Source organism: Danio rerio, chromosome 1 (genome assembly GCF_049306965.1).
Source record: "Danio rerio strain Tuebingen ecotype United States chromosome 1, GRCz12tu, whole genome shotgun sequence".
In the NCBI taxonomy this organism is placed as follows: Eukaryota; Metazoa; Chordata; class Actinopteri; order Cypriniformes; family Danionidae; genus Danio; species Danio rerio.
In genome coordinates, this window is record NC_133176.1 from 32,097,870 (window position 1) to 32,125,265 (window position 27,396).

Sequence of the window (27,396 nt, forward strand, 5' to 3'; positions counted from 1 at the left end):
CTCCTCGTGGAACGAAGGGTTACTTCTGTAACCTTGAACGATTCTGACACAACAACGCGAAGCATACGTTGCGTTTAATGAGGAAACACGCTAAACTTGGAGGGCTCATGCTGAAAGGCAGAGTAATGCCCTGTCTTTGACAGTTCGCGACTTCACCAGAGACTTTCTGAGTACAAGTACATAAGACACCAATACTCCGATTTTAATATGATTAAGATTATACTCTTACTAAAAGTCTACCGTGTAGCCTAAGCAGTGATTTTATAACCTTAAAGCAACACAGAGTCACGAAATGGGGAGGATTTTCTTTCTGTTTGCCATGCGGTATCAACTTACAACAGAAGTCGAAAGTTAAAAATGAAACACCCGAAATTGCATGAAACTCTGGATAACCTGTGATGCAACTAATTGTTTTATACTGGAACTTGCCTTCAAAAAGTGCTTCCTTGGACTTATCCACATTTCTTGCATGTTGAACACACGTCCACCACAACAGGAAATAAAAAAATCCTGCAACTGTGTTAATTGCGTAAATTTTTTTTTACACGTTATTTCTTTAAAATTAATCGCATGCGTTAACGCACTAATTTTGACAGCGCTAATATATAAATATATATATATATATATATATATATATATATATATATATATATATATATATATATATATATATATATATATATATATGTGTGTGTGTGTGTGTGTGTGTGTTTATATATATATTTTTTACAACAGTTCTGTCTGGATCTTTAATCTGATTGGCTGATAGCCGTGATATATTAAGTAATATAAGTAATATCAGTATAAGTAATATCAGCATCCGTACCGCCTCTTTACCCTTTGTGTATTACTCCGCCCACATATAGCCAGCAACAAGCAGACACTACATTTTGACAAATATTACTGCTGTTACGTAACAAAATATACTTTTGAGGCTTTTTAAGTCAAGAATGTAGTTGTTTAGATCAGGGATTGTCGTAAATTCGACGTCTTATCAATTAGAAATTATCAGACCAGAGGTTTTGAATATCAGAAAATAGACTTTATTCTCCATAATAAAGCCGAGAAAGAGCAGAGCAGACCCCAGAGCATTCTGAAGTCTCTCCTGGACACCTTCTAAAGTCTCTCCTGCTCCTTCTCCTTTATTTATGTTTTTGACACACCCCTATGTGTCTCTTTTTAACTTTTGACCATTTTTGAATAGGTTTTCTAGTCTAAGGGGTCCTGCTATTCTTGGCTCTCAGCCCACTACCTCATGTCAACAGAGATGTTACAGGTCTGTGTCAGCAACTGTTTTGACACCAAAGTTCTCTCTCCATAGATGCAACTTATGCAAAAGGATTAAGTGTTTACATACATTGTCATGAAAGCATAATCACTTCATAATATGTTACTCATTCTAACTTCAGACACATATAGCTTCATAGAAGTATTTAACATATATAATCAGTGCTTTACATATTCAGTTATTCTACACAATCAGTCACTCAGCCTTCTCCTAGTGTTGCTCCTGTGCAGGCATACTCATCTTACACAGACATATCACTGTATTTTTAACACAGGCTGGCATGTTTGCTGCAAACACTACATACATTTTGTGAAGACAAAATTAACTGCTTTACACTTAGAAAATACTTCACACTGAGAGAATAGAAATCTTCTTCAATCCCTCCTCTTAAGACTTTGGTCTTAATATTATTGTCTTTTAACCCCAAAGTACAATTTCATAATCCAGTTCTCTTAATTACCTCTATCTAGTGACTGATATTAGCCACATAGCTGTTATCAATTGACTAGATTATGCCACCGTACTTTGACAGAAGTCCAGCCAAACATCTCCCCTTTCTCTTTTGATTTGAAGGAAGTAAAAGACTGTACTCTGTTTTTCTCTTAACACATCAAAGACAACAATGTTTTGAGCATAAGTATTCAGTTGGTTCAGTGCTAGCTGCTAGTTTTCACACTCATGTAGAATATACTGAAGTGATATTATATATAGGTACCATGAAAGCAATATGCAAACAAAATCAATATGCAAACGTAAAAAGCATCAAATGTTGATCTTGATCTTTGCTCATCCTTGTTTCTCTTCTTGTAAGCTATCAGCATCTTCATTAAACTTTGAAAAGATGTTGATGGAGATGTGTGGTTGAGAGTCTGAGTTCTGAAATTTGCAGTTGTGCATTCATCATCCCTTGATTTGTGACACTTCTGTATGTGGTACTAAGGCACATTATCAGAATCACTCTTTTCTTTGCTCTGATAAACTCTTGCTTCCACACATTGCACTTAGTAGCTTAGAGCTTTGGAATATTCAGGCTCCTCTGTTTCCGGTCAGCTTTTCCTTGCTGGAGTTGTTTCCTTTCGCTTCATTGAGGCATTGGTACCTCATCAATGGCATCCACTTTGGCAGCTGTTGGATTTGCCCTCATCCAGATATGGTCCTTTCCTCCTGAGCTCTCCAGAGCATCCACAGATAGACTCGATCAGCTGGACCAATTGGACCTTATATCTCTGCTCTCTCACATGGCTCCTTTCTGGTTTCCTGCACAGATATCGCTTTGCACATGGCAATTATTTGTTTCTTCATAAAAATCCCTACTGCATTAGACATCTTTGCAAACCATTCCAAGAGGTTATGTGCAAGGTTATAGGTGAGATTATATGCCAGGTTTTATGCAAAGTTTCATGTGGTTTCTTGCAAGGGTCATGTGGTTTCTTGCAAGGTTTCATTCAAGGGTCGACCCAATAGCAGTTCATGCGATGCAGTGTTAGATGTCTGTTTCTGTCAGTTTCCATGCCATCACTCACCAATGCACTTGTTAGCAAATTAATCCCATTAAGTTTATTATTTTCACATATTTCATTGAGCGTTGGTCTTGATGGATCATCTTCATCTCTTTCAGTCATTTCTGGTAATTGAGCATAATATAATTATTCTCTCTTTTGCTTTATTCATAATTTTTCATACTCCTTTAGATGTTTTTATTTATTGATCACTTATTAACTTCATGAATACTTTATGAATGCAAACCCTTTATGAACTTATTTCTGAAGGCATTTAGAAATTTAGGAAGTACTTCTCTTGTCACAGATGTAATAACTATCCCCGCTTCATAATCTGCTCCTGATGCTACCTCTAATCATCTACTCATCATAGTTTCTCAACTGTGCTTGTTTACAGAATAAATCTCTATCCATTCAGCACTAAAAACAGTCATCATATCTCACTGTTTGGAGCAATGGTCTCCAGTCAAGTCTTTTAATTGAACTAGATCTTTGTGAAGCTGTAGACAATTCAATCATCCACATATTGCTGCAGTGTCCATCCTAAGATCTTCTCCCTTATTATAACCCTTTATGCATTCTGGTGTATACAATATATGATAGTCATCAGCCTACATAAGTACAAACAAGTTTCTACCTTCCTCTGGTAGTTACCTAAAATAAACTCAATAGAAACCAAACCACTTGAAATATTTATCATCCAAAAGAACATATCTTTACATACAATATTAACTTTAGCTGGAAAATCTTCTCCTATTGATTACTCCTAAATCATATTATCAACATTAAGTCTCTTTTATCTGTCTTGATTAACCATTTATTTTAATTATCACATTAACTTCAATTAAATCTTTAGTTACTTATAATTTTTTAACTCCATTGAAATTGACTTTAGATAGAAATGTCTAGGACAGATTGCATATTACAGTATCTAGATGTTTCTATTAGTGCTCCTATTTTTCACTTTTCGATAGAGTTTTATACCTATTTCAGCATTTAGTGGTTTTCTTTCTGGACAGATCTGCATCTAATCCATTTTAACCCTCACCGTGCAGGCTGATTTCATCTGCATCTCAGTCCTGTAATGACAATCATTTAGTTGGAATTTGACACTTCTTTCTTTTACTAATCAATTTTCAGAGCTATATATTAATTCCTTTTTTGTCCTAATATGTGTTACTGTCTTTTGGCTAACAATTATTTCCTAAGGCAATCCCATTAAACTAGTTGTTTATACAATTTTGATGCACTTTTTTATCAGCTGACTAAAACTTACTGCATGTTTTGTAAATTTCTTTTTGCTCTGTTTTAACTAGTATTCCTTAATATTTTCTTCTAATTATTTTTCACATATGTTTTCATGTAAAACATTATCTTTTTCTTAAACACTTTTCTCTTTCAATTTGTTTTATAGTAATTTAGAACTGTTACTTTTTGACCTTGTCATATCGTATGAATTAATTTCAATTGTTGTTTCAATCTTCTCTTTAACTATAAATAATTTTTCTAAATTTGAATCTCTTTCCAGTTTTCAATATCCAATCTTGATTTAGGCCATTCACAATAAGATTGTGTTAAGATATTTCCTTTACTTAGTTTTAGTTTAAATACTTAATTCCATTCTTATTTATTCTCCAAATTATTTATTGCCTTATCAAAAGCTTTTTCTCTTTTTCTTTAGACAATCTGCTGCATTGTAATTTATCCTTCAATGTTTAAGGACTTTTATGATTAAACCTATTAAAACTTAAACCTAAATTATTTAACATTCATCATAATATACCATTCAATATTTAAAGTTTAATCTTAAAATTACCTTATAACACTTTTTCTTAAAAATTTGCATGATCATAATTTCTCTCAAATTGACAGGAGTCTGATTTGATACAAGAATGGGTAGCTAAACTTTGTTCTTAATTTTCCTTCTGTAATGCTTGAACTTAATTTGGACTTTAGGAGCTACTTTGAGATGGACTGTCAGACTATCCCCCCTCGCAACCTGAGACAACTATAGCTCACAGATTGGTGCTTCTGTGGTGTCCTGAAATTTCTTCATATCAGGGCACAGTGTTTCCCCCTCTCTCTTTGGGCTGGCTTCTTTCTTTGACTGTAAAGTTCTGGTGGAGCATTTTTTCTTTGATCAGTTCATCAGTCTCTTGTTAGTGTCTCTTTTGAATGTCTCTGAACAAATGTAGCTTTTTCAGTCCTCAGTAAATCCTGAGCAAAAAGTTCATGTCACAAGTGTCCACAGCCATTTTGCTCTGTGTTTTTCAAACACCTTTCCATTTGCCAGTGCACTCAGATGTCTGGTAGGTACGAGACTACAGTCCCCCAAAGTTCATCCATATGTCCTCTTAATTAATATATATAGAATTTAGCTCATGACTCTTTTTTTCCCCCATTTTTTCCTTCATCAAATAAAGACTCCTTTTATCCATTTTTTTATTAATTAATTTATTTATTTATCCATTTTTGTTTGCTGTTTAACAACTTATTTTTTCTAATTCTCAATCATTTTTATCATATGTAAATATGCTTAATTTTCTATTTGTTAAATGTTCTTATAATTAATTTCTTTGGCTTCAGATTGTGCTTCACTTATTTTTCCTAATCTTATTCTAGTGTTTCCTCACTAGTTACATTACATCTTACATTATTTTAATTTCTCTAACATTTCCATACCTGTTTTAATTCAACAGTACTATATGGTGGCCTAATGTCTAATATACCTGTTCAATATCCTTACTGCAATAGCTAGAGTTCATATTACTATTTTAACTCCACGTGTTTGTTTACTTTAAGCATTTTTCCTATCTGAAATGCAATTTTTAATTTTAAATTAATTTTTAGGTACATAAAATATTAATTATACAATTTTTTACCTCACTCTACACTGTAAAAAATAAAAAGTTGAGTAAACTTAAAATTCTAAAGCAACCGGCTGCAAAAAAATTTTGAGTTTACTCAACTTCAGTGGTTGAAGTTGTGCCAAATTATTTTTTTAAGTTGACTGAAATGGCTGGTTTAAGTCATGACAACTTTCAAGCCTAAGTTTATCTAACTTGTCATTATGAGTTTGCCTAAAATTAAACAGGGGTTGAGTAAACTGTAATAAATGAGTTGGCACAACTTAACAGAAGTTCAGTTAACTCAAAGCTGTGCAGCTGGTTGCCTTAATTTTTTAAGTTGATTTAATCTTTATCTTTTAATTCATAATTTTATGGAAATCTTATATATGCGCTTCTCAAACAAATACCTGTATGACTCTAAGTATGAAGTTAAGAGATTACAAAACACACTATAAAACACAATATCAAAAAATATATTTATTGACAATTCTGCAAACAGCTTTCTGTCCAAATGAAATGTACTGCAGTCCAGTGAAGGAAAAGAGGCAACAAAAAGGTAAATCCTCAAATCCTATATTGCCTTTTAAGTGCTCGAGTTAAGCAATAGTAATATTTAAAATGCTTGCACTATCAACATTTTTTTCAAAGTGCAAAAGTAATTCGTTTTGTCACGATATTTTAATTTTGTTACCCATCAGTTCTATAATTTTAAAAACGTCCATTTCCTGCTAACATTTGAGCGTTGTTGACCATGTTTTAAACACTGTTATATTGCCATTGTGTTCACATGCTCAACAGAAAAGACTGATTGGGCGTGAAGATCATCAGTTCACCAAACTCTCTGCTGTTTACTGAGTGTAACCACAGATACAGGGACACTTAAGAATTTCACATTGATCAACTCCTCTGTGTATAAGCTGACACAAGTGTTACGCTGATGGATCGACTATGCGACATTTTGAAACACTCCAGTTTGTGTGTGTGTGTGTGTGTGTGTGTGTGTGTGTGTGTGTGTGTGTGTGTGTTTGTGTGTGTGTATCTGTGTTTGCACTCCATGAACATCAGTGAAGAGCAGTGAAATGGTGAACTTCTCAGCCAATCACAGTCATTTATGTTGAGCGCTTGAACACAACAGCCAATCTATCAATTGGTGGTAAATGGATGTTTTTAAAATTTGAAAATGTAAAATCAAAACTGAATTTAAGTTTGGTGACAACACCAAGAGTAACACTATTTCAGTGTACAAACAAATGCATTTTGTTTTTGAAAGACTGGACTCTTGCTGAGCACTGAGGATCAAGGCCAATAAACACTTTCTGAATAGTTTCAAAGATGTGTTTCAGTTCTTTGTGGTAGTTCATAATGAGGAAATTAATCAAACCAAAGAGGAGAACAACAGCTGTTGGAAGATCTTTACCAGCACGATTTGCTCTCCCAGAACCACAGACAGGCACCTTACATTTAGGTTGGTCTGAAGAGTGGCAACATCATCTTCAACAGTGCTAAGGATGTCCATCTCCATCTCTTTTGTGCAAATATCTTCTGGCTCTGTGTCCTGCAGTAAAAAGAAACATAAAAAGAGGATGAAAAACATTTTTACTGCTAAATCACAAACATCTCCAAAAAGCAAGGTAAAAAAAAGCAAAGGCAAAGCAACTTAATTTGGAAACTAAAGGTAGTAATGTCAGTAACACAGTCATTTATATACCTTCTATTTATAAAACTTTTCAGGTAACACTTTTATAATAATGAATCATTTATTAAGCATTAGCAAATAGTGAATTGATTATCCGTTAAGCATCAACTCTACATGAATAAACATTAGTAAGCTATTTAATAAGTACTAGTATCTAATAAATAAGTACTAGTATCTATTAAATAGATACTAGTACCTGATGAATAAGAACTAGTATCTAATACATAAGTACTAGTATCTATTAATTAGGTAGTAGCATCTCAGTAACAGGTACTAGTACCTAATGATTAACTACTAGTAGATAAAAATATGCACTAGTCACAGCTGGAATACATACTAGTCAAAACTGAATAGTTGATATCTCAATTAGAGATCCCATAGAAATGAATGGGAAAATGTTTAATTCATTACGAGTAACAACAGAATAGTAACTAGTCACTATTAAAATAAGTACTAGTAACTAATAAATAAGAACTAGTATCTATTTAATAAGTACTAGTAACTAATAAATAAGTACTAGTATCTAATAAATAAGTACTAGTAACTAATAAATAAGAACTAGTATCTATTTAATAAGTACTAGTATCTAATAAATAAGTACTAGTATCTAATAAATAAGTACTAGTACTTAATGGAAAAGATACTAGTATCTAAAATATAAGTACTAGTAACAAGAAAATAGATACTAGTACGGGCTATAGAATAAAAGTTAAAACGGCTTGCCATAGGTCATTAGCTATTGTCACATTAAACCAGATGCTCTGACCCTGAGAGATGACAGGTGGCACCACTTTACAATTGAAGGGCATTAATTATGGTTATTCACAGGTTAGTCATTTTCATCAGAAATTCCCAACATGTTTTAATTATTAAAAATGAAATTTGCTTTATAATTATTGTTGCAGCACCTGTTTTCACTCCCTGGTCAGCCGGACTCAGTCATGGTTGTTCTACTAAAGACTAAGTGATGAAAATGTAGCATCCTTTACTGAGGTGAAAACAGTGCTACAAACTTTTCTTTTAGGGAACAAACTGTTTTGTAACTTCAAAGATTAATTACCTGCATGAATTCCAATATTGCACACAAAAAGAGAAACTCCATGGTAAACTCCATAAAGTTTAATATGCCCTTCTTTAATCAGTGATATGATTGAATGCTAAATAATTACTTGATTGTCCAGTTGGTCCAGGGCGGTCCTTATTATCTCTCCATATCGCCCACCACATGATCCATAAAACTTGATAGCGTATTCATCCGAAAAAGAGAAGGTATCTTTGAGGTTGGTTTGAGTAATCCTGTAAAACTCAGCATAGACCTACAAACAGACCATAAAAAAATGAATAGTATGAATTGTGAACAAGGGTTATACATTTTGAAATAAATAATCTTAAATGCAAACTTGCCTAAACTCCCAAAAACATGCAGGCCACTGTTATGGTGGTTAAAAAAAGGTTAGGTTAAAAAAATCAAATAGTCAGTAACTGCAGCAGACTGTTAATGTGCTAATGTCAAATGTGATTTTAATGCACCTACAGTCTTTAAAGTGCAGAAGCAGTCTGCGAACAAACAAGGCTGCTGCCAGGATGGTCCTTGATAGCGATGTAGCCTGTAGTGTAACTTCTCAGCTACTGTTTACAAATTTGCAAAACTTACACTGCATTCCAAACCTATAAAAAAGTAAATAAAAATGTAACATTGCAGGTCAAATTGTTTTCATAAATTAAACTGATGTTTTTAAAAAGCACAATATAAAATAAATATTGCAAACATAAAAAGAGAAGATTTAAATAATACATACATACATGTTACTTAACTCATAAATGGTTAATGTATGCCAAATAAATAATCATAAAAACCACAAGCTCCTGGAATACTATATGTACTGTACACTACTAGTGACTGTATATTTAAAGTGGTATGCTAAATATTATTTTGAAGTGGTTTTAATGTTATCGCATTGCTGTTTTAATACAGACACAACAGGGTTAACAATACAGTGGTGACCGGCCGCTCAGATATGTCTGTTTGCAACAACAATATTTCACTACATTTCCCTCCAGTTTAAGAAGCAAATTAACGTTAAACAGTCCTTCAAATGAAGCAAACGTCACAGGTGGCTAGCTTGTTAGCCCGAGCTTGTCAGAAATGATCTTCACACGATGTAACTTAGTTTTTTGGGAACATAACATTACATTTTACTTTAGATTTGCACGCTATTTAGATTAATTTTGATAATAAAGCTAAAACAAAGCTTACCTGAATCAGGAGATGGCAGCTGCTGCTGGTGAGAGGACACCTCGTGCAAAATGGCACCCGAAGACAGACTGAGCATGTGCAAAGACGGGAAGTAGATGATCCAGTGAAGAACTCAAAATGTAAAGTCTGCTCAACTTAAGTATTTACTTTCATTGAACAAACCAGTTTTACACCTTCAGTTAACTCATTTTTAAAAGTAAACTCAACACTGAGCTCAAAATATGTCCACCCAACTTACAATTTTGATTTGAGTTAGCAATTTGCAAGTTGGATTTTTTACAGTGTATGATGTTCTTTAATGTCTCCTCATTGTCTATGCTTTACATCTGAATCACTGCTTTACTACAAATAGCTGTTGGCTCAGATGACAGCCTGTAGCTGACTTTAAAACAGATGACAACAGTCAACTTACACCACAACAATTTTTTATTGCACTTAAACATAATTTTATCTTTTAAAGCCAAATCTTAGTTTCTTCAAAATGTTACTGTTTTTTCTAATTTTTATTTTATCTGTTTAATATATATATATATATATATATATATATATATATATATATATATATATATATATATATATATATATATATATATATATATATATATATTAAACATCTTCTCTTTTTATTCTATTAAACAAAGTTTGGACTTCTTTTTTCTCCATTTTCCTATGCTTCTTTTCCCTTTCAAAAATTAGCATTTTTGTCTCTTAGATTTTCCTAATTCATTTTTCTTTAAACTTATTTTCCTTAAACATTTGATCATTATCTCTTTCATTAATAAATATTCATTAAATTTTTCCTCTTCTCTAGTTTTTTCTTTACTCAAATTATTGACATCTATTTTTGATTCATACTGATTTAGTAAATTTATTTCCTTATTAATATATCAATTTATCTCCATATGTAGTTAGTTCTATGCTTAATTTTTTTTTTAATTTCTTAATATTTATTAGTCTAACTTCCAGTTGTATTTTTATTAACACTTTTTATTTATAAAATCTTATTCAACCATGAATATTTTTTATTTCATTTATCTTATTACATTACTTTATAATATTTCTATTTATTTAATACCTTATAATATATCTTGACTCTTTAGCTTCTATCTGTCCTGTGAAACTTTTGTTCTTAAAATAGATAGATTCTTACCACTCCTGAAGCAGACCTTCTTCCAGACTGTCGACATGTCAGGAATTTCAGTCCCCTCTCTGCCTAGTTCATACTTAAAACCACTTTAAACACACAGAGATTATTCAGAAAAATGTTTAACTAGTATTTCCCCTTCTAGGGAACTTCAACACTGCGTCTAACCAGAACGCTAGGGGAACACCTCTTTTATACGCGTCTTGAAGCACATGTGAAATCAATCTAATGTAATTAAGCAGGTGTCGTCAGACCAGAGAGTATAAAAGCCTGTACTGAGCATGCAGTATCAACTTCTTTGCTTTCAAGAAGCACGCACGTGAAAATACACCCTCTTTCTGTGAACTTTCATTACTGATTTGCATACACAAAATACAAAAAAACTGACAACTTACTTTTTTATTTTGGTATGGCAGAGAAAAACTTTAAACGTTGTGTGCCTCCATGCCCTCGCTTTATTACGGCTGGTGACTCACATGATTTGTGTTTAGAGTGTTTGGGAGAAGAGCATGCCCTGGTAGCATTTGAGAATGCTGACTGTGGACACTGTGACGTTCTCTCCCGTAAAGAGCTGCGCAATCGGAGAGAGTTCTTTAATAAAGCTCCCGTGGCGTACGCTCCTCGCGGTTCGGGTCCTGCTCGTGCTGAGGCTGAGCGTCGACTTCGGTCGTGGGGTTCGCAGCTAGATCTGGCGGATGAGATGGAGACGGACTCTGTCCTTTCTCTCTCTGGATCCGTGAGATCTAATCCTCCTTTGGGAGCGTCAGAAGCACGCTCTGCGGTTTCTTCTGCGCCTCGTGGGAGGGCGGCGTCCTCCGTTTCCGAGGAAACCGAGGCGCCGCAGCAACAAATAAAAAGAGGGTCGGGGAATCTGCCGCCCCAGTCAGTGGAATATGAGGAGTTAGTGGAGGTGATTTCACGTGCTGCTGACAGGTTCGAAGTAATAGATTGGCAGCCAGCACGTGAGCAGCAGCAGCTGCGTCTGACAGGAATGCTGGATGAGAGAGAATTACCCAGCAGAGTAGATCCTCCACTAAGGGACCTCCCCTTTTGTCCCGAGCTACATGATGCGGTTTCTAAATCATGGAAAAATCCGTATTCAGCATGGTTAATGACACCAAAAACAGCTATTTATTCAGCAGTTCGTGGGCTAGGGGAAAAGGCATGTACAGTAATGCCAATGATAGAAGAGGACTTAGCGTGTCATCGTCGTTCAGATCTAAAATCTGCAAGGGTCCCTCCTTTGTTGTCGAGACCATTAAGATTAACATCGGGTCTAGTCAGTAAAGCATATATGACGGCTGGTCAGGCTGTTGGATGCCTGCACACCATGTCAGTGCTGCAGGCATATCAGGCTGACCTAATTAAAGAGTGCCTAGATGGTGGGGGAGCAACACCCGAACAGCTTCGAGAAGCTCTTCGGGCGTCAGATCTAGCTTTAAGAGCTACTAAAGAGGCAGCCTCTAGTTTGGGGCGATCTATGGCTACCCTGGTGGCTACTGAGCGGCACCTCTGGCTGACACAAGCAGAAGTGTCAGAAACCGATAGAGCTATTCTTATGGACGCTCCAATATCGAGCTCAGGGCTCTTCGGTGACGCCGTTGATCGCGTCGCCGAATCCCTCGACAGAGTTAAAAAACGCTCTAGCTCCCTCGGGGACTTTCTCCCCCCAAGATCAAAAAGTCAGGGCCAGCCGTCAACCAGCTCCTCATATCATGAAGTACAAAGGATAAAACTAAGTCCTGACGTGTTGGGAGTCAGGCTTTCCAGGGCCCCCCCTGGACACCGAGAGCACCATTCAGCGCTCTCACTGAACCAGGGTCCGCGGAGAAAGGGAGAGACCACCTCACCACGTATGCTGGTGGGGGGCTCTGTGTCTCCCGGGGTGGGCGTTCCTCAGTGTCTGAGGGCATTGGGGGCCCCACCCCCTCTGCAGGGGGGTCAAAGAACAACCAGAGGCCAGTCTCGAGAGGCTGGTACCCCTAGCACATTTTTTGGCAGCGTGGAAACACCTGCCGATGGTGTCCCAGTGGGTCCTGTTCACAGTAGAACACGGCTACAAAATACAGTTTTGTGCACTCCCACCTCGCTTCAACGGTATTGCACCCACCATAGTGAAGCCAGAACAGGCTCTGGTTATGGAACAGGAAGTACTGGCCTTATTAATAAAAGGCGCAATAGAGCGTGTTCTCCCACTCGACAAAGAGTCAGGGTTTTACAGCCGGTATTTTATAGTTCCCAAAAAGGATGGGGGATTGCGTCCCATATTAGATCTGAGAAATCTAAATCGGTCCGTCGAGGCCCTCAGGTTCAGGATGTTAACCATCAAAAACGTGGTGTCACAAATTCAGTCCGAGGACTGGTTTGTGACGATAGACCTGAAAGACGCATACTTCCATATTTCCATCCTTCCCCAACACAGGAAATACCTGAGGTTCGCTTGCGGGGGCGAAGCGTTCCAGTATCGGGTTCTTCCATTCGGCCTAGCTCTGTCACCTCGAACCTTTACCAAAATAGTCGAAGCGGCACTAGCTCCACTTCGTATGCAGGGGATACGTATCCTAAACTACATAGACGATTGGCTAATTCTAGCTCAGACTCAAGATATGGCAGTTCGGCATCGAGATGTCGTTCTCACCCATATCAGAAGGTTGGGGTTTCGGTTAAACACCGCAAGAAGTGTGCTTGTTCCAGCCAGGACGACCATTTCTTTAGGTGTGCTATGGGACTCCATGACGATGCGAGCACGTCTGTCCCCGCCATGAATCGCTTCGATTCAGTCAACCGTACACAGAGTCAAACTAGGCCAGTTCATCACTGTGAAACATTTTCAGAGGTTGTTGGGTCTCATGGCAGCAGCAGCCAGCTTGATTCCGTTCGGTCTGCTGTACATGAGACCCCTGCAGTGGTGGCTCAAATCCAGGGGGTTTTCCCTCAAGGGGAATCCTTTCCACATGATCAAGGTCTCGCGGCGCTGCCTTCGAGCCTTAAGTATGTGGAAAATGCCCTGGTTCCTGTCCCAGAGCCCAGTGTTGGGGGCTGTCTGTCATCGCGTCATGCCTATGGCAAATGCTTCTCTGACGGGCTAGGGAGCAACGGGCTTGATCCGCATGATCAAGGTCACGCGGCGCTGCCTTCGAGCCTTAAGTATGTGGAAAATGCCCTAGTTCCTGTCCCAGGGCCTAGTGTTGGGGGCTGTCTGTCATCGCGTCATGCTTATGACAGATGCTTCTCTAACGGGCTGGGGAGCAACCCTGAGGGGGCTTCCCGCAGCGGGACGATGGGGAGAACATCATCGTTACTGGCACATAAACTGCCTGGAGATGATGGCCGTGTTTCTGGCCTTAAAACACTTTCTCCCAGATCTAAGGGGCCATCATGTTTTAGTCTGCACGAACAACACATTGGTGGTCGCTTACATCAACCAGCAGGGGGGTCTGAAGTCTCGAATGCTATGCAAACTAGCACATCGGATCCTCCTGTGGGCCCAGAACAAAATCCTGTCCATCAGGGCAATGTATGTCCCGGGCCATCTGAACATGGGAGCAGATCTCCTGTCGAGGCAGGGGGTGAGATCCAGGGAATGGAAACTTCTTCACCCCGAGGTGGTGGAGTCCATTTGGGAAAGATTAAGGAAAGCGCAGGTAGACCTGTTTGCTTCCCAAGAGACCACGCATTGCGTACTATGGGTTTCTCTCTCGCATCCAGCCCCTCCGTGACTGGTTGCCATGGTTCAGACATAGCCGAGGCTACGTCTGTATGCTTTTCCCCTGATCGCTCTGCTCCCAGGAGTCCTGGAGAGGGTCCGTCAAGACTGAGTACGGTTACTGCTGGTAGCCCCGGTTTGGCCTACCAGGATTTGGTTTTCGGACCTCATAGCCCTGCTGGCGGGTCTCTCGTGGGAGATCCCCATCAGCAGGGACCTTCTGTCCCAGGGGGGAGGAATGATACTTCATCCCCTACCCGACCTGTGGAAACTGTGGGTGTGGCCTCTGAGGGGGCCCACCTCATAGAGTATGGACTGTCAACCGAGGTTGCTCAGACCATTCTAAGCTCCAGGGCTCCCTCCACAAGGAAGCTTTATGCCCTAAAATGGGCTCTCTTTTCAGCTTGGTGCAGAGAACACCAGCTGAATCCAGTCAGCTGCCAGTTAGCCTCAGTGCTGGAATTTCTCCAAGATCGCCTGTCTGCTGGGTTAGCTGCATCCACTCTGAGAGTGTACGTGTCAGCTATAGCGGCCTACCGTTCTCCCCTAGATGATGAGTCACTAGGACAGGATCCGCTAATTCGTTGCTTCCTTCGTGGAGCCATAAGGCTAAGGCCTGTCAGCACACACAGGGTACCGACATGGGATTTAACATTGGTGCTCGAGGGCATCTCTGTTCCCCCATTTGAGCCACTGCAGGAGGCGTCAGATAAGTTTCTGACACTAAAAACAGCTTTCTTATTAGCTATTTCTTCCTTAAAAAGGGTTGGTGACCTCCAGGCTTTGTCGGTTGCACCTTCATTTCTGGAGTTTGCTCCAGGCATGTCCAAAGCCTTTCTTTATCCCAGACCGGGGTACGTGCCTAAGGTGCCCACTCATGTGGCGAGACCTGCTGTGCTACAGGCCTTTAACCCGCCCCCATTTCAGTCGTCGGACCAAGAGAAGTTAAACTTACTCTACCCAGTTAGAGCTCTGAATACATATGTTAACCGGGTTATCAACTGGAGAAAGAGTGAACAGTTACTGGTCTGCTTCGGACCCTCAAAAAGGGGGAGTCCGGCAAATAAGCAGACAATAAGTAATTGGATAGTTGAGACTATCTCATTTACCTATCAGGCTGCTGGACACCCTGCACCTAAATTTGTTAAGGCCCACTCCACAAGGGCTGTCGGGGCCTCCAAAGCTTCTATTTCGGGCTCAGCCCTTTCTGACATTTGTTTGGCGGCAGGATGGTCGACTCCACATACATTTGTGCGTCACTATCAACTCGATGTAGACCCCTCACCAGGGTCCTCTATTCTCACTGCGTAGTGTGCGTTCACAGTCAGCAGTGAGTCTGGCCTAGTGGGTATTGCGTTCCCCTAGCGTTCTGGTTAGACGCAGTGTTGAAGTTCCCTAGAAGGGGAACGTCTCGGGTTACGTATGTAACCATAGTTCCCCGAGAGGGAACGAGACACTGCGTATTCCGCCATACTCTCTTCTGCCTGTTACTTCTTTCAAGCAAATTCGAAGTTGATACTGAATGCTCAGTACAGGCTTTTATACTCTCTGGTCTGACGACACCTGCTTAATTACATTAGATTGATTTCACATGTGCTTCAAGACGCGTATAAAAGAGGTGTTCCCCTAGCGTTCTGGTTAGACGCAGTGTCTCGTTCCCTCTCGGGGAACTATGGTTACATACGTAACCCGAGACGATTCTTGTTTTTAGTCTGTGTCTTTCAAATGCAATATGATCTCAATTATTTTTATGAGGCTTAAACCTCCTCTGTATCACAATCTCTTCCCTAAACTGCATCACTCTCTATCTTATTGTTCTTAAATCACACAACATATGCAGTCCTTCTTTTATATTATAATATAAAACGATAATTCTTTTAAACTCACTCTTATTGCAAACATACTTCTAAACACAATCATACTTCTCACTCATTCTAACTCATCTGTAACCTGAACCTCACCTCTATTCTAGTCTCTCTAGATCAAAGGTGATAGCTTCTAAGCACCCCTGCAACACAGACAAATGCACAAATACTTACAATTACATAAATACACCTCACTCCTCTTGAGTGACCTATCCGAGCAGCCTCTAACCTTAGAGCTGTAACCACAGAATTCTCCACTACACTCCTCTTGAGTGACCTGTTACTTCTGCTCCCGTCTTTACTGTTCTTCAGTAAAAATAGCATTTCACAGGATTCTTGCCTTTTTTCCCCCAGCCTCCTGAATAATAATATTTATTATTATTAAAACAGAACGGGTACTCCGAGGTCTTTGCGCGCTTCTCTCTATACCTTTAATTATATTAATCTGTTTTAATCTCTTAACTGTCACCACACTTTAAGAACTTCCTCTTAAAACTTAAAAATGCTCATGCATATTCTTCATTATTAAAAATTTCCCAAACATGAGTAACAGTTACTAGTTAACGTTTATCCTATCCGTCAAGGCCCTCTTAGGAAAACACAGATCATTTGCATGCAAATTGTTATTTTCTCCTGGTATTCAAAACCCCATTGTTTTACTTTCATATATTTACTTTTTTAGTTTTACTTAATTTAGTTTTACTGGAGAAACAGTTCAAGTGACTTTTTACCGTTACAAGCAGGTCCTTGGTAGAAAAAACACAAACGTATAAGCGAAAATTGCTTACCGTTTTTATCGTGGCCACATATTTGTGATTTTCCTCCAAGCCCCAGCATGTCCAGCGTCACCTGTCCATCTCTTTCCAGCCCCATGATTTTGGCGCCATTTGTCGTAAATTCGACGTCTTATCAATTAGAAATTATCAGACCAGAGGTTTTGAATATCAGAAAATAGACTTTATTCTCCATAATAAAGCCGAGAAAGAGCAGAGCAGACCCCAGAGCATTCTGAAGTCTCTCCTGGACACCTTCTAAAGTCTCTCCAGCTCCTTCTCCTTTATTTATGTTTTTGACACACCCCTATGTGTCTCTTTTAACTTTTGACCATTTTTGAATAGGTTTTCTAGTCTAAGGGGTCCTGCTATTCTTGGCTCTCAGCCCACTAGCTCATGTCAACAGAGATGTTACAGGTCTTTGTCAGCAACTGTTTTGACACCAAAGTTCTCTCTCCATAGATGCAACTTATGCAAAAGGATTAAGTGTTTACATACATTGTCATGAAAGCATAATCACTTGATAATATGTTACTCATTCTAACTTCTGACACATATAACTTCATAGAAGTATTTAACATATATAATCAGTGCTTTACATATTCAGTTATTCTACACAATCAGTCACTCAGCCTTCTCCTAGTGTTGCTCCTGTGCAGGCATACTCATCTTACACAGACATATCACTGTATTTTTAACACAGGCTGGCATGTTTGCTGCAAACACTACATACATTTTGTGAAGAGAAAATTAACTGCTTTACACTTAGAAAATACTTAACACTGAGAGAATAGAAATCTTCTTCAGGATTCCCAAACTTTTTTATTTCGGGACCCACCTAGGCAAGTAATTAAATCTCAAGACCCACCATAATATTTTAATATGGAAAAATGAGTAAAAAAAAAAAAAAAAGTATCCATTCAAAGCAGTCAAAAATATATGGTGTGTGGCTTTTTGGATTTTGCGTTTTGATATGCACAAAATGAGGCTCAAAGTGCTTTTTGTGGGATGCTGGCTGTAACTGTGATAATTTTTTTGTTGAAAAAAAAACTCTTCTTTTCTTCAGAAGAGAATATGATCAACCTTTGATTAAGCTCCTTGATTATGATCAAGCCCCGTCACATCGCAGTAAATTCCACTGCTGGTGTAGTCAGAAGAAACTAAATAGCTTTTTAATCGACTACTACAAGCTGGGAAAACGTCAGATAAATATGCCATTGCAATTAACTTTATTGCTGAATAGATCTAATATTTACAATTTTGCTTGAGGAAGGAATGATGGGGGTAGTTACATTACTATATTCCATAACATCTATGCCCTTCCATAACATTAGGTTACGTTAAGACTAATCAATAGCACTATAGCTATTTATTGATTAGCAATCTTTCAACGTTGGGATGTAAAAAATATGGGACAACAAATCGCTTAAAATGATAGAATACATAGCAAACATTAGAAAATATTGACAATAAAAAAAGGTTTAGCCTATTAAAATCAATGGTCCATCCAGAAATTAAATAAAGCTATAAAATCTACTTCACTTTTAACTGTATTTGCATATTGATTAAAGTTACTATAGTTTTACTGAAGAGCAGCAAATTAATCGCTCATTTTGTTTTGTTCGATAACAGAGGTGTTAATGTAAGAATGCACAGATCTATAATGAAAGCATCTGATTACTTTAGTAACTGTTTGTGCTCATTTAAGAGAAAATTAGTTGTGTTTTAAATAAAACACGCAGGGCGGAGCAAAAAAAAAAAAAAAAAGAAGAAGCACTTTTCCGACGGTCCCTTACTGAGAGCTCCGCTCAGCACAAGCTCTGCCGGGCGCCGGCAACATGCAGATTGCGAGGGCTCAAACGGAGCAGTGCCAGGGGCGCCTCCAAGGGGTGGCCACGGCCACCCCTCGGTAAACTCTGGCCACCCCTGTGGCCACCCCTTTGGCCACCCCAATATAATTTTGCGGTTGACATTATTGATTTAAATGAACTTATAAATTCCCAATATTTAGATAAATAAATAAATACATAAATAAATAGATAAAATGCAGTCACTAAATTATTGTTGGTGTTACTGACGTAGCTCTCCCCCTCTGGTTCAATGCTGGTGAAAGCGAACTGACGCATGCGCGCGGAAAACCATTCCCGCGCGCCTCACGCACTCCTGTGTGAATCCCGGTTGGTTGTTTGCATGCACGCCGACATAATAGGCACCGCTCATGCGCCGTGAAACCGGAGTAACAGCCTTTTGTGCAGAAGTGTCGGCACGCAGCGAGTTTTGAAAGTCGTTTAAAGTTTATATAATATAATGATGATGATGATGATGATGATGATGTTACTTTCACTAAGCATGTCTTTAAAGCAGAAAGGAGGGATAATGAGTCAGGGAGGTAAGACTTCATAACATGATTTCTCAGCCATGATCTGGTCTAAGACCACAGATAATTCTATAATACATTTTTTGTATTCTTTAGAATTGTCATAATTAATTTTCATGCAAAAGGTTTCTTAAGTGATGTTGGCATATCACTCCAGTTGTTGTTTTCCAGTAATATTTAGGACTGATTTCTGTTATTTATTTAGAATAATAATTGTATATTAATATTAATTGTATTTATTTAGAATAAATATAAATAAATTGTTATATTTATTGAATAACAAATCTAACAATTCAAGAGAGGTGGGGGTGTATAGGGTGGTTCGCCCAGGGTGTCATTTAAACTAGAACCACCACTACCCTCCCCGATAGACAGCAATGGCTATTTAATATTTACCTTAAGCTACAGTATATCAATAGAAGAAGCTGCATTAATAAAATGGTTCAAAAAGCAATATGGATAAATAATATTATTAGGTATAGTGAGTGTGTATAGTAATGCCTTTTGTTCAGTTTGTTCATTTGTTTGGGTAATTAATAAACTCATTATTCTTTCATTCATTTTCTTTTCGGCTTAGTCCCTTTATTAATCCAGGGTCACCACAGCAGAATGAACCGCCAACTTATCTAGCACATTTTTACACAGCGGATGCCCTTCCAGCTGCAACCCATCACTGGGAATAATAAACTCATTAATCTTCATTAATTTTAGACATGGCATATCTCGTATGATGTACAATAAAGGCACGTAAAAAAAGAAGTCATTTATACAGTATATGAAAAGTGTTTTTAAACTAAACATAGATTTTTATTTGGTTTGCACATGTACTTGCTGAATTATTTCAAAGAATAAATTGCAATATTTCAAGTAGAATTAATTAAATGAATAAAACTACATTATTTCATTTACCAGAAACAAAAATATAACATTACACTGAATTCATTATTTTTTTTTGTGTGCCACCCCAAGATTTGGAGCGGCCTCTTCTGGCCACCCCTAAGAAAATTTTCTGGGGGCGCCACTGAGCAGTGCTCGTAATTTTGAGTGAAAAAAAAGAAAAAGGCAGCTGTGAAACATAACCAGCTTTGTCTTTTTGTAGGAAACACACTTTAGATCTTTTTAGGGTAAGAGGTTTTGGAGTTGTGGCTATCTGTTGTACTGGTTTTCATTCACTGCTAGGGGCGTAGATTTAGGGTGGACGGTGGGGACGTGTCCCCATCAATATTCACCAACTACTGAAATGTCCCCACCAATAATTTAATTCACTTAAAAACATTGCGCTGTCAGTATAAACCTAGAGATGCCGAAAGGGTTAAATCACGTTCTCTCCTCGAGTCGCACCACCACCAAACACATATGAACATTGTGATTGGCTGTGCCTTTCCCTGCCGTCATGAGAGAGGCTGCTTTCAGGTTTCAGATACAAACAGCACCGCCAAAAAAACTGCGCGGGGGGAATTTCCCTATGTGTGTGAAGTGTGTGACACGCACAAGTGAGGATGGAGGTAGCAAAAAAAGGTAGACATAGAGAGCCTTTTTAAACAAAAAGTGTAAGTCACATAAACTCAAGTTCGCTACTGAATGAGTCCATCATTATAATGTTGCTATTGCTTGTGTTTTTCACCGCTTTCCGGTCAGTCTATTGTTAAAGCAGACTGATATAGTCTGTGAACAATATTCCCTGAAAACTAACAGCAGAATAAACACCTACATGTAAACGTATGACCCTACTTGTTCTCTTAATCTCTTAGAGCAGGGGTTTTCAAAGTGTGAGGCGCGCCTCCCCTGGGGGGCGCCAGAGCATGTCAGGGGAGGCGCGGGAAAAAATATTATATAATAAAAATATAATTATTATGTTTAATTATTATATGTATTTTTATTATATTTAATTGTTTGAATTAAACAAAGCTAAAAAAAAAAAAATTATACGTCAAAAATAAGAAAACCTTTTTTACCCAGAAGGCCATAGCTGTGAATTTGCTTCTGTTTGGCAAGCCAGCCAATACAGGTATATGCCTGCTAATACAATGGATCGGTTTCTGAGACCCCCCGATTCAAAGCCTTCAAGTTCAAGGCTTAAACCCAAAAGACGACGATATGATGATCAGTATTTGAGTTTAGGATTTACGTGGACAGGACCAGCTGATGAACCACAACCTTTATGTGTGGTTTGTCAAGATATTTTGGCTAATGACAGCATGAGACCTGCTAAACTTCGACTGTTTTGACTGGGATGGACAGTTCTTGGATCTGTTCTATTCATATTGAACCATCATCCTAGTTTTAAAAACGTTATATTAAAATACTTGTTATTACTCTGTAAACAATTGCACTTTCATGCAAATGATGATAAAAGTGAGTTAACAGTCTGACATCTGTCTGTGTCTTTATATATACTGTATATATGTGTATATATATTTATATATGTGCGTGTGTGCGTGCGTGTTTGGGAGCAGGGGGGCGCCAATGGATAAGTTGTGTCAAAAGGGAGGCCCACTGTCTTAGACTTTGAAAAACCCTGTCTTAGAGTAACATCTCCAAATTTGGTTGAAACAATTTGTCAGAAAAACTACAGCCTATGCTCCATTTTCTAAGCCTCGTATATTTATGTTCGGTTATTTCACTTTAAAGACAATAAAAATAATGTATTCGTCACTATAAAAGTAAAATCACTGAGTACACACACAGAAGTTGGAAAAAAATACAAATTTTACAAGAAAATATAATAATGGCATTTAGAGGTTTTTGCATCTAAACTCTTCAAATATGAAAATATACTTATTTTTAAAATAAAATTTTTTAATCATAATTTTTTTTGGGAAATCTGTTTTTTTATTTATTTTTATTTACTTTATTTATTTATACAGGGACAATGTACAACATGACATGTTGTGCCAGAGTTAGCTATAAAGCTAATTTACATCTGTAGTCCCTGGGCAGGAAGTAACAAATTTAACACTTATAACAAATACAATATACACTTACAGTACAATAAATACAATACATCATTGTCAATAAAATGAAATCAAATCAGTGGCTGCATATTTGATTTTGTTTTAGCCAGATTTTAAGAACAGTTTTAAAATTATTAAAAGTGCTGCTCTCTCTGATATACACTGGTATTTTATTCCATCTTTCTGCTGCTTTAACTGAAAAAACTGATTGTTCAAAAGCAGTTCTCTTAAGTTTAACTGAACAATCACCTCTAACAGATGACCTAGTCTGTCTTATATTGTCCTTGCCGACAATCACACATTGTTTGAGGGGTGGTGGTGCAAGACCATGAAATATTTTATACATTAAACACACATCAGCATAAAATAAGAAACTGTCAAATGTTAGCAATTTTTGTTGTGCAATACAGTTGCAATGATGATAGCTCCTTGGCTTTTTAGCTAAAATTTTAACAGTTTGTTTATATATAACATACAATGGTTTTAATGTTGTAATGTTCGTATGCGACCAGCTTGTAGCACAATAAGATAAATGAGGTAAAATCATTGTATTCATGAAAAGTTTAGCAGCAGCCATAGGTAACTGATGCCTAATGTTTCTATAGATCCTCAGGCTTGCTCTAGCACTTTTGGAAACCTTCTTAATGTGTTTTTTAAAATTTAAATTGGAGTCAATAATTATACCTAAATATTTAAAATGATCAACAATATTTATTACTTCTCCATTAACTAAAATATCTGAGCAATGCTCCTCATTTTTCTTAATTGAAAAAAACATTCCCACAGTTTTACTTACATTGAGGGTAAGACATGAACGATATAACCAATCTGAAACCTTTTTGAGTGCAGCAGTTAGTTTTTTAGCGGCATGTTCTTTGGTTTTAGCGTGAGTATATACTACCGTGTCGTCTGCATACATTTGAACCTGAACTTCTGGACACACTGTAGGCAGATCATTAATGTATAAACTAAACAAAATTGGTCCAAGAATTGATCCTTGTGGAACTCCAAAATTACAATTGATGTATGGTGAGCATGCACCATTAATTCTTGTACATTGCTTTCTTGATTTTAAATATGACTCCATCCATGATAATGCGTTAACAGAAAAATTAAACCTTGATAATTTAGATAAAAGTATGTTGTGGTTAACATTATCAAAGGCCTTTTTAAAATCAAGAAAGACCGCCCCAACAACTCCACCCCTATCTAGACTGGATTTAATTTGTTCAATAAAGTAACAGTTTGCTGTCTCCGTAGAATGACGTGCTCTAAATCCAAACTGCATAGTGTGTAATGGAAATTTATCTAAATTTAAATGCTCTACCAGCTGATTACAAACAACCTTTTCAATTACTTTAGAGGCAATTGGTAAAATACTGATAGGCCTATAATTCACCACATTAGTAGGATCTCCAGTCTTAAATATGGGTGTTATTACTGCTGACTTCCAGGCACTTGGAACATAAGATTGTCTTATTGATAAGTTAACAAGGTGAGTTAAAGGTGTATTAAAAACATTTGCATACTTTTTAAAAAATGCTGAGTCACATTCAAAGGCATCTTTAGCTCTAGAACTCCTGAGTTGACTTAAAAAATTTTGTACACAAGATTCAGATACTTCAGAAATATTAAAAACAGTAAAATCATAATTTGGTAATGTAATGTCTTTACTTTTAAAACTAAATCCTTGTGCTAAATCTTGGACTGAATCTATAAAAAAAATATTAAATAACCTAGCAATTTGATACTTATCTTGAATTAAACGTCCCTGAGATTGTAACTCAATGGCTTTATTATTAGTTATCTTTTTTTGCACTTTATTAATATTCTTCCATACTTCCCTACTATTCCCTTTTGCATTATTTTTAAGATCAATAAAAAATTTAGCTTTTGCTTGTCTTAGTTCCTTTACAACTTTATTACGCAGTTGCTGAAAGGTTCTTTTATCATGGGCTAACCCTGATTTAATTGATTTCTTTAGGGCATGATCCCTCTGTCTCATTAATTTCCACAATTGTTCATTTAACCAAGGTAAATTTTGCTTTTTTTTAGAGAAGGTGATATTTCTACTAAATTTACTTTTGGTTTTATTAATTTCTGCCATTAAACACTCAGATGCATCTTCTAGATTATCTGTAGATAATATCTCAATCCAATCTATTTTTTTGATTTCCTCTTCAAATTCATTTTTTAACTTTTTTGGTATAACATTTAACACATTTCTTTTATCTTGTTGATATAAAAACCTATGTTTTGTTAGTTTTCTTACCACTAATATAAGATTATGATCTGATATCCCTGTTAATAAGTTTATTGACTTTGTTACTCTTTCTGGTTTATTGCTAAAAATCAAGTCAATTTGAGTTTCAGATGATGAAGTAATTCTAGTAGGTCCCTGAATTAACTGCACTAGGTCAAAACTGCTTACTATTTCCTGAAGCTTTTTTCTATGTAACTTTTCAGTCCAATTAATATTAAAATCTCCAACCAATATTAATTATTTTTTTGGGTCGAGCTCTTTCATAAGATTTTTTAAATTATCATAAAACCCACTCTTCAATGAAGGAGGTCTATATATACCCATTACAGTAAATGACATACATTGAGATAAAACAACTGTTACAGCAATATATTCTATATCCTTTACGGAATTAAAATCTATTTCCTTACATTTAATGCCGTCCTTCACGTACATAAGCAATCCACCGCCTTTTCCAAGCTGTCGATCCTTTCTGAAGACTTTATATCCCGGAACGAGATATGCAGATTTTGGGGATAATTCGGTCAACCACGTTTCCGATAAGCAGAGTAAATCAAGATTTGAGTTCGTAAGTAACTGTTCCACTTGCTCTGTTTTTGAGACAACGCTTCTAATGTTTAAATGTCCAACAAGTAATCCTTTAGGCTTTGAACGCGGATCCCATAGTAGTCTCTCGTGGTTTGCAGTTTTGAATGGTCGAAAATCCTTGATTTCATTGTATGCCCGTAGTTTGATGTTGCCCTGTAGTGTTTTAATTCCAAAAAGTTGTGCGTCGTTTTTGTTAAAATTAACGTTAGGTCCCGGATTTTGATGGACATCGCTTGCCAAAAGAAGCCTGATGGCTAAGTAGCTGATTGTTCTCCGAAATAAATGAGATGGTTTTCTTCTTTCTATCGATCGTAAATCTTTTGTTGGAGGAGTCACTTTTCCCTGATTTAACATCACAGAGAAACAGGTAAACTGACTTCTTAGATCAAAGGTTGTAACAGCTGCTTGCGTGCCTGTCCACCGCTGATTTGTGTTTGTTTCCCAGCAGCAGCGTGTTGATAGGAGTAAAAGTACCATAATATAACCAGTGATAACACTTTTCTGAAACTTTCAAGTTGAAACTTGATTTAAATTTAAATTAAAAACTGAAGCCTACTGGCAAATAACAAACTGGCCAACGCATTCAACCTTCCTCAGTGAGAATTTATCCATTTGAATATCAAGATAAATTCAAACATAATAATAATAATCCAACTTTTGGTCTTTCAAACCACCTGACCCCCCTTGGCAACGCACATGACTATGTAATTATAACTTAACTTAACTTAAGAAATTAACTTATTAAATTATTAACTTAATAAATTGTAACAAGAGAGGATTACTTAATTATACATTTTAATAGCAGTTAAATAATAAATAGCAATATATATATATATATATATATATATATATATATATATATATATATATATATATATATATATATATATATRTGTGTRTATATATATATATATATATATATATATATATATATATATATATATATACAACAGTTATGTCTGGTTCTCAAATCTGATTGGCTGATAGGCGTGCAATATTCTGCAATATCAGAACTCCTACAGCCTCTTTACCCTTTGTGTATTACTCCGCCGGTGGAGCTGCCAGGGGGTATGAGGTGATCCCGCCAGTGGAGCGCGCTATCGCGGTCAAACTTTGTCCGCCTGGCGCCTCTACTTGGCGGGGTCCACCCCGTCTCCCGTCCAAAGCCTGTAGGTTATCTGCCTCCCTCGGAGCTAGAGCTTACAAGGCTGCGGGCCAGGCTGCTTCCGCCTTGCACGCGATGGCCATCTACCAGCGCTACCAAGCGTAGGCGCTGGCCGAGCTGCACGAGGCTGGGTCTAACCCAGGCTTGTTACACGAGCTGCGCACCGTGACCGACTATGCTCTTCGGACTACTAAGTCCGCCGCGTGTGCGCTGGGGAGGACGATGTCCACATTAGTGGTTCAGGAACACCACCTCTGGCTAAACCTGGCTGATATGCGTGAAGTCGACAAAGTTCGCTTTCTTGACTCCCCCATATCCCAGGCTGGTCTGTTCGGCGACACCGTCGGTGAGTTCACCCAGGAATTCAAGGTGGTGGGAGAGCAGTCGGATGCGATGGGCAATGTTATCTATCGGCGGGACCGTAAGCCCGCTCAGACCGCCGAGCCATCCACCTTCGCTGCTCCTCGCCAAGGGTGCCCACCAACGAGTGCTGCCCCACTCCCACCTGCGCCTCCGGCGAAGCGGGCGCGTCGAGCACCTCGGAAGCAGGCAGCCCCCCCTGCCCAGGACGCCGTTAAGTCTGGTAAACGGACCGCGAAGCGTCCCTGAGACAGGCTATCCGGAGAAAAGGAAATTTGCTCTTTCCCCGCTGGAGGGCGGGGCCCCTATTCCAACGGCACTTTTCAGTGCCACGAAAACATCAATGAATTCAAGGTGGTGAGAGAGCAGTCGGATGCGATGGGCAATGTCATCTATCGGCGGGACCGTAAGCCCGCTCTGACCGCCGAGCCATCCACCTTCACTGCTCCTCGCCAAGGGTGCCCGCCAACGAGTGCTGCCCCGTTCCCACCTGTGCCTCCGGCGAAACGGGCGCGTCGAGTACCTCGGAAGCAGGCAGCCCCCCCTGCCCAGGACGCCGTTAAGTCTGGTAAACGGACCGCGAAGCGTCCCTGAGACAGGCTATCCGGAGAA

At 37.9% G+C, this 27,396-nt stretch overlaps 1 long non-coding RNA gene across 1 annotated transcript; it reads right to left on the reverse strand.

Moving 5' to 3' along the window:
- Positions 1 to 6,093: 6,093 nt before the first annotated feature.
- LOC141385770 (uncharacterized) lies at positions 6,094 to 9,644 on the reverse strand. The gene is made up of 5 exons (XR_012406747.1): positions 9,590 to 9,644; positions 8,867 to 9,000; positions 8,737 to 8,762; positions 8,502 to 8,648; positions 6,094 to 7,191 (listed from the first exon to the last, which is right to left on the reverse strand). It is a non-coding gene; the product is annotated as an uncharacterized lncRNA (long non-coding RNA).
- Between the last annotated feature and the right edge of the window lie 17,752 nt (positions 9,645 to 27,396).